This window comes from Balaenoptera borealis (genome assembly GCF_965194805.1).
Source record: "Balaenoptera borealis genome assembly, chromosome: 2".
NCBI lineage: Eukaryota > Metazoa > Chordata > Mammalia > Artiodactyla > Balaenopteridae > Balaenoptera > Balaenoptera borealis.
The window spans coordinates 178,885,361-178,893,181 of NC_138867.1; the positions used below are offsets into that span (position 1 = coordinate 178,885,361).

At 45.3% G+C, this 7,821-nt stretch overlaps 1 long non-coding RNA gene across 1 annotated transcript; it reads right to left on the minus strand.

Annotated features, from left to right (window-relative positions):
* Positions 1–3,825: 3,825 nt before the first annotated feature.
* Positions 3,826–6,454, minus strand: LOC309624184. The gene is made up of 3 exons (XR_014241806.1): positions 5,743–6,454; positions 5,368–5,532; positions 3,826–4,947 (listed from the first exon to the last, which is right to left on the minus strand). It is a non-coding gene; the product is annotated as an uncharacterized lncRNA (long non-coding RNA).
* Positions 6,455–7,821: the final 1,367 nt, after the last annotated feature.

Consider the following 7,821-nt stretch of genomic DNA (forward strand, 5'->3'; position numbering starts at 1 on the left):
TAGCATAGAGAATTATAGCCATTATCTTTTAATAACTTATAATTGAGTATAACCTGCAAAAATACTGAATCGCTATGCTGTATGCCTAAAACTAATATAATATTATAAATCAGCTATACTTCAATTCTTTAAATAAAAAAATAATGAAATATCAAAGTTTGTATAGAGGGAACATATCTCCAAATAATAAAAACCATTTATGCCAAACCCACAGCTAACATCATAGTCAATGGTGAAAAGCTCAAAGCTCTTCCTTAAAATCAGGAACAAGACAAAGATGCCCACTCTCCCCACTTCTATTTCACATAGTATTATAAGTCCTAGCCACAGCAAGCAGACAAGTAAAAGAAACTACAGGCATCCAAACCTGGAAAGGAGAAGTAAATCTGTCACTGTTTGCAGATGAAACATACAAAAGTGTACACGTTAAAGAGATGTAATTTATTATATTTCAGTTACACATCAATAAAGCTGTATTAAAGGAGGAAGAGGGTTCAATGGCTGATGGGGTCAAATCATGCTAATTGATGAAGTAAGAAGACGATCTGGACACATAGAGTTGAGGTACCTTACAAAGAGCTACTTTCCAAAAAAAAAAAAAGAGCTACTTTCCATCAAGAGGTGGAATCTTCTTCCAAACCCCTTGAATCTGGGATGGTCTTGGCTTGGCCAACAAAATGTGGCACACTGTACAATTTCTGAGCCCAGTTCTCAAGAGAACTTGCATGCTCCTCTCCTGTCTTCTTGAATGCTACTGCCGCATGAATAAGTCTGAGTTATCCTGCTGTAGAGGACCCGGGGGAGAAAACCAAGACACCCATGCTGCTAGCCTATGAGTCACCAGACTTGTGAGTGATGCCATCCTAGACCCGGCAGCCCCAGGTCATCCACCCACTGGTGGCAGACTCAAGAGTGGGTGAGAAAAGACCTACAGAAGAACCACAGAGCTGAGCCCAGATCACATTGCTGAACTCTAGAAACTTGAGTTAATAACTGTTTTAATCACTAAATCATGTAGTGGTTCCTTACACAGCAAAGGCTACTGAATACAAGAGAAGCTTGATAACCTTGAAAAGAGCATTTTGGACTCCAGTGGTTAGGGGGTAATACAAGTCTGATTTAAGATGTTCATGAGAGAATGGAAGATGGAAAGTGTGTCCTTAGAAAAAATTTTCTCGAGAACATTTTCGGTGAAACATGGTAGAAAAAAGATATGACAGCAGGAGGAACATGTTGGGTGAAGAACACAGTTCTTTTCAGTTATGACACGTTAAACCATTTAATGCTGAGTGTTTGGTGGCAGAATTATAAATAGGCAGAGCACAGAACATCAGGCTGAGGGATAAGTAGTTTAATTGTGGGGAGGAAATGACCTAATGGTCTCTGGATTGTAGACTACTGGTCTGTAAGTCATGAGCCCATTTTCTTCCAGGATGCTATTGCAGAATTGGAAGCGATGTTAGGTCAGGGTGATGAAGTGCCCTCTGTTGATGGTACAGGTGGTCCTCAACAACTGATGCTGGTGTTTTCCTTTTGCTAAAGCATCATATGGGATATGTTTCTAGGCTTTTCTGTTGATTTCAACACCAGCTCTTTTGAACTCTGCCTGAGCCCTCAGAGCAGTCTTCTGTCATAACTACCCACAACCCCCTCTGGGCACAGGATTGCAGAGCCCCCTTGTCCCAGGATACAGTGGTCCCCAAAGCTTACCTGGACTATGATGAAATCATAGATTCCAGGAGAGCAGAGTTCTAAACATGTTTTTCCTCATTGTTTTTCACCAGGATGGAGAGGGACAGGTGCAGAGCCCCAAGGCAGGGCATCCCCAGAGCTCCACGATGGGACTGAAGTGAAGCAGGGAAAAGAAGGGGAAGCCAGGCTGCTCTCATCACAGGGATGCTAAAGGCGAGGTCTCAATACCACGACTCCCTTATACATGCCTTTATCGGCTCTAGCTGTGACCTGGCACAGGCTCCAGGCTGAAGGCTTACACTGGCGATGGGAGTCTGCTGAGCTCTACACAGAGATCACTTTTCCCTTCAGAGGGCAGAAACTGTAGATTTGCTCCAGCTCCAAATTCTCCTCAGTTCAACTTAGACACAGGGTATTTTTAACCCCTGTTGGACAGACCCTGCCATGTTGTTCTCTCTCTTTTTTATATACGTATAAATTTATTTATTTATTTATTTTTGGCTGCACTGGGTCTTTGTTGCTGGGCGTGGGCTTTCTTTAGTTGCGGTGAGCCAGGCTACTCTTCGCTGAGGTGTGCGGGCTTCTCGTTGTGGTGGCTTCTCTTGTTGCAGAGCACGAGCTCTAGGCATGCGGGCTTCAGTAGTTGTGGCACGCGGGCTCAGTAGTTACGGCTCGCGGGCTCAGTAGTTACGGCTCGCGGGCTCTAGAGTGCAGTCTCAGTAGTTATGGCACACGGGCTTAGTTGCTCCGTGGCATGTGGGATCTTCCCAGACCAGGGCTTGAACCCGTGTCCTCTGCATTGGCAGGTGGATTCTCAAGCACTTGCACCACCAGGGAAGCCCCTGTTCTGTCTGATTAGTCTCTTCCTGCTCCTGCAGGCTTTACACATTCCATGTGAGATGCCTAATTGGACATGTTTTAGAAACATGAAGCCAAGTGTCTATAGAGATGGGGACCTGGTGATGGATGTATTTTTCCCCCTTTATTCCTTGGAACAGGAACCAGACAGATGCGGGTATCTTTTGCACTCAGACCAAAACAGCAAGTGACACCTAATGTGTAAGTTTGTGTGTGTGTGTGTGTGTTTGAGTGTGTGTGTGTGTGGGGGGGGTGTTTAATCTCCTTGATAATTATGTAAAGTGTGCACAGAGATGGCATTAATGCAGACGAGTGGATAATGAGGGTCTGTCTATTCTTTTTCCTTTTTCCCTCAGTACCTTCATGAGAGAAGAGAGAACTTAACAACTTTTACTGTCTATTCCGTTAGTCTGATTACCCTGATCAGTACCTGGATGGCTTAGAATGAGTGAGACTGTTTGGACACCACGCCCTCTCCCTGCCAGGACCCATAGATTAGGGCACAGAGGCATCCTGAAATGTTGACCCTCTTGGCCTGAAGTCAGCATCAGGAGCCAGGGGCTCAGTCTGGGTGTCCTGTGCCAACAAGGACTTTGTGACATGAGCCTCCTGGAGACGTCATGGGTCTTTGAGATCTACTACCTTAAACAGAACATATCCCAGTAAATACCAGTAATTATATCCTATGGGCCATGAGGCATTCTGGTCCAAGATCTGGAAAGTCAAAAAAGAAAAGGAGATCATCTTTCAGAGGGACTTAATGCCCTTTTCTTTTATCCTGATTACTAACTTCTCCAGGTAACATGCAGAAACTGCATTAATGCTCTGTGCATACTTTGCAAGGGAGACTATGCTTCCAAGGCATTAAATTTACCACCATGCCCACGTCCTCAGAAGAGGGTTAGGCAACATGCAATTTGTTTCCATGGGGCGTCTCTATCCTTAGCGGTTAAGTTTGTGGTTAACTCTGGTCATGTCAGCAGGTACCCTTGCCATGGAGAAAGGTGATAGCAGGGCTGCTGATCTTTGTGATGGAATTTCAGCTTTGTTTTCTCTCCTTTGTGTGAGGACTTCTGCCTGCCCAGTATGTATCCTTTCTAGCTGTTTCATCTCAAGTGTCCTTCCCTCTTTGTCTCTTTCTCTATCATTTAGCCAAAATATGGAATAAAACATTTTATGGCAATAATTTTGGGGATTTGAGTAGTACATCAGAGACAGTTGCCCCTAGATGACATGACTGGGCCATTCTCCCTAATGCTGCGCCCTCTGTTCAGGTGGCTTTGGAAGAACTACCAATACGTCCTGGCATTTCTCTTTGCCATTGAGGAAATCAATAAGGACTCCCATCTGCTCCCCAATCTGTCCTTGGGTTTCAACCTCTACAATGCCTTTCCCAGTGACCAGAGGACCTTGGAGAGTGCCCTGTTTGGACTCTCTGGAGGAAATCAGACTCTCCCTAACTACAACTGCCAGAGACAGAGAAAATCTGTGGCCATTGTTACTGGAACCGCGTTGGCATTTTTCAGCCGAGATAGGAACAGTTCTGGAGCTCTACAGAAGCCCACAGGTGAGTGGGTTTTTAATTCTGAGGAGAAAAGTTTGGATTTTCACCAGTACCATTTTCCTTCATCTGATCAAAAGGAAATGTAGAAGCTAGGTTTACATATCCCACGAAAGTTTAAAATATAGCCTAGGGAATTCCTCGGGTTGTGAGATGATAAACTGTGACAGGAGGAGGAAGAGGGAAAGGGGTAGTACAGGGGATGCTGTGAGCCTCCATCCAGATTCCTGCCTAGGGCCATTGTTTCCATTGCCCAGCTGCTGGGAATATTGACTTCTGACATCTGACAGCTGTGTGCTTCTTAGGAAATAGCCACAGCCAGGGGAACTGCCCCATTCCAGCTTACACCTATCTCAGGGGACAGCTAGAGACCAATGACTGGCAGATATGGGGATACACAGGCCTGGATATGTGGTCTCAATCTGGGACCACACTGAAGGATCTGCTGAGACTCAGTTATAACTATATTGAATTTATCCTCTCCTTCTGCCCAATCCAGCCTTCTCACATCCACACAGGTGCATCTTGGGATTATTCCCAATAAACTTTCTACACCCAAATGTCCATCTCAGTGACCCAATCTGAGGCAATCGGAATTCAGGAGGAGACATTACTGCCAAACAAGGTAACATTAGTTTAGGAGAATTCTATCCTGGAAGAATTATTTTTTAGAAAATCAGAGAGGGTAGGTGATTGAAGTCTTCAATAGAACATTAGTTGAACGGTGGTTGAGGGCGAGTGGACCCAAGTTTAGTTCGATAACAGCCACTATGGAAAACAGTATGATGGTCTCTCGAAAACTGCAGCAAAAAAATTAAAATGAAGTTTTCTCTCTACTGAGAACAAGGAATATAAAGGGAACAGTGAACAGGCTAAAGAGGAAACATAACCTGGCCTGAAAGAGTTAATCGCTCCTAGTTTTATTTTAACTGTTACTAATCTGTAGTGTCTATAGTTAGATTTGTCCTTCACAAAGCTAACCTGTCACCCATAATCCTGTGTAATTTAGGTAATTTACATCCTGCACCTGGTATTTACTCTTTACTCTCCCTATAATCTCTGGTGCAAATCACCCCTTGTAGCTGTTTGCATTTCAGAAAGGAGGTCACAGACCGATAACCCAGAGATGAACGGACCCAACTACCAGGCTGTTGAACCCCATTACCAGGCCACCTGACACCAGCAGTGACTGTTTTAAAATATTGCAAGAATAAGAAGAATGCAAGACCTTCACCACTTTTCTCTTTATCACTTACCCTGGACTGTGAGTTCCACCTATAAGATCCCCTGTAACGGGCTTCCCGGGTGGCGCAGTGGTTGAGAGTCTGCCTGCCGATGGAGGGGACACGGGTTCGAGCCCTGGTCTGGGAGGATCCCACATGCCGCGGAGCGACTGGGCCCGTGAGCCACAATTGCTGAGCCTGCGCGTCTCGAGCCTGCGCGTCTCGAGCCTGCGCGTCTCGAGCCTGCGCGTCTCGAGCCTGCGCGTCTCGAGCCTGCGCGTCTCGAGCCTGCGCGTCTCGAGCCTGCGCGTCTCGAGCCTGCGCGTCTCGAGCCTGCGCGTCTCGAGCCTGCGCGTCTCGAGCCTGCGCGTCTCGAGCCTGCGCGTCTCGAGCCTGCGCGTCTCGAGCCTGCGCGTCTCGAGCCTGCGCGTCTCGAGCCTGCGCTCCGCAACAAGGAGCCTGCGCGTCTCGAGCCTGCGCTCCGCAACAAGAGAGGCCGCGATAGTGAGAGGCCCGCGCACCGCGATGAAGAGTGGCCCCCGCTTGCCACAACTAGAGAAAGCCCTCGCACAGAAACGAAGATCCAACACAGCCAAAAATAAATTAATTAATTAAAAAAAATGTTTTTAATTAAAAAAAAAAAAGATCCCCTGTAATTCCCCAGGACAGGGGGACACAGTTCTTGAGGCGCTAGCCTACTGTGTCTTCCCTTTGCCTGGCAAAGAAAATAAAAAGCCTCTCTATTTCTTATCTTCCAAATCTCTGTCTCCGTATTTTTCTTCGGCATCGGTGCACAGGGAGCCGAGATTTGGCATCATAGACTCATGACCCACGTTCATAGCAGCATTATGCACGATAGCCAAGAGGGGGAAGCAACCCAAGTGTCCATGGATGGATGAATGGAAAAACAAAACGAAGTATACACATATAACAAAATATTAATCAGCCTTTAAAAGGAAGGAAATTCTGACACACACTACCACATGGATGAACCTTGAAGATAATCTCCTTGATAAGATAGAAAAGACTTTAGGAGATCGGATGCATAAGGATGTGAATGTACTTAACACTACTCAATTGTACACTAGAAAATGGCTAAAGTGGTAAAATTTTTTTAAATTTATTTATTTATTTATTGGCTGCATTGGGTCTTCATTGCTGCGCACGGGCTTTCTTTAGTTGCAGTGAGCAGTGGCTACTCTTCGTTGCGGTGCGCAGGCTTCTCATTGCAGTGGCTTCTCTTGTTGAGGAGCACGGGCTCTAGGCGCGCGGGCTTCAGTAGTTGTGGCACGGGGGCTCTAGAGCGCAGGCTCAGTAGTTATGGCACACGGGCTGAGTTGCTCCGCGGCACGTGGGATCTTTCCAGACCAGGGCTTGAACCCGTGTCCCCTGCATTGGCAGGCAGATTCTTAACCACTGCGCCACCAGGGAAGTCCCTAACGTGGTAAATTTTATGTTATATTTATTTTATCATTAAACATTTCTTTTTTTAACATCTTTATTGGAGCATAATTGCTTTACAATGGTATGTTAGTTTCTGCTTTATAACAAAGTGAATCAGCTATATGTTTACATATATCCCCATATCCCCTCCCTCTTGCATCTCCCTCCCACTCTCCCTATCCCACCCCTCTAGGTGGTCACAAAGCACCAAGCTGATCTCCCTGTGCTACGCAGCTGCTTCCCACTAGCTATCTATTTTACATTTCGTAGTGTATATATGTCAATGCTACTATCTCACTTCGTCCCAGCTTACCCTTCCCCCTCCCTGTGTCCTCAAGTCCATTCTCTACGCCTGCGTCTTTATTCCTGTCCTGCCCCTAGGTTATTCAGAACCTTTTTTTTTTGTTTTTAGATTCCATATACATGTGTTAGCATATGGTATTTGTTTTTCTCTTTCTGACTTACTTTACTCTGTATGACAGACTCTAGGTCCATCCACCATACTACAAATAACTCAATTTCGTTTCTTTATATGGATGAGTAATATTCCACTGTATACATGTGCCACATCTTCTTTATCCATTCATCTGTCGATGGACACTTAGGCTGCTTCCATGTCCTGGCTATTGTGAATAGAGCTGCAATGAACATTGTGGTACATGACTCTTTTTGAATTATGGTTTTCTCAGGGTATATGCCCAGTAGTGGGATTGCTGGGTTAAACTTTTCTTTAAAATATTTTTTAAAGTGTGATTTCAATAAACCCTCTGAAGGATAAAGAAAAAAAAAATTGATTACATAGTACTATGGCTCTTTTTATAAACATGAGGGGGGAAAACTCTTCCAGCCAAAATGCCTATTTTTATTCTTTAGTTTAAAAACACTTGAAAACAAAGGCTGTGCAACAAAATGTTAATTGGGGCACCTCTGAGCAGAGGCATCAAAAGATCAGAGACTGGGCTTCCCTGGTGGCGCAGTGGTTGAGAATCTGCCTGCCAATGCAGGGGACACGGGTTCGAGCCCTGGTCTGGGAAGATCCCACAT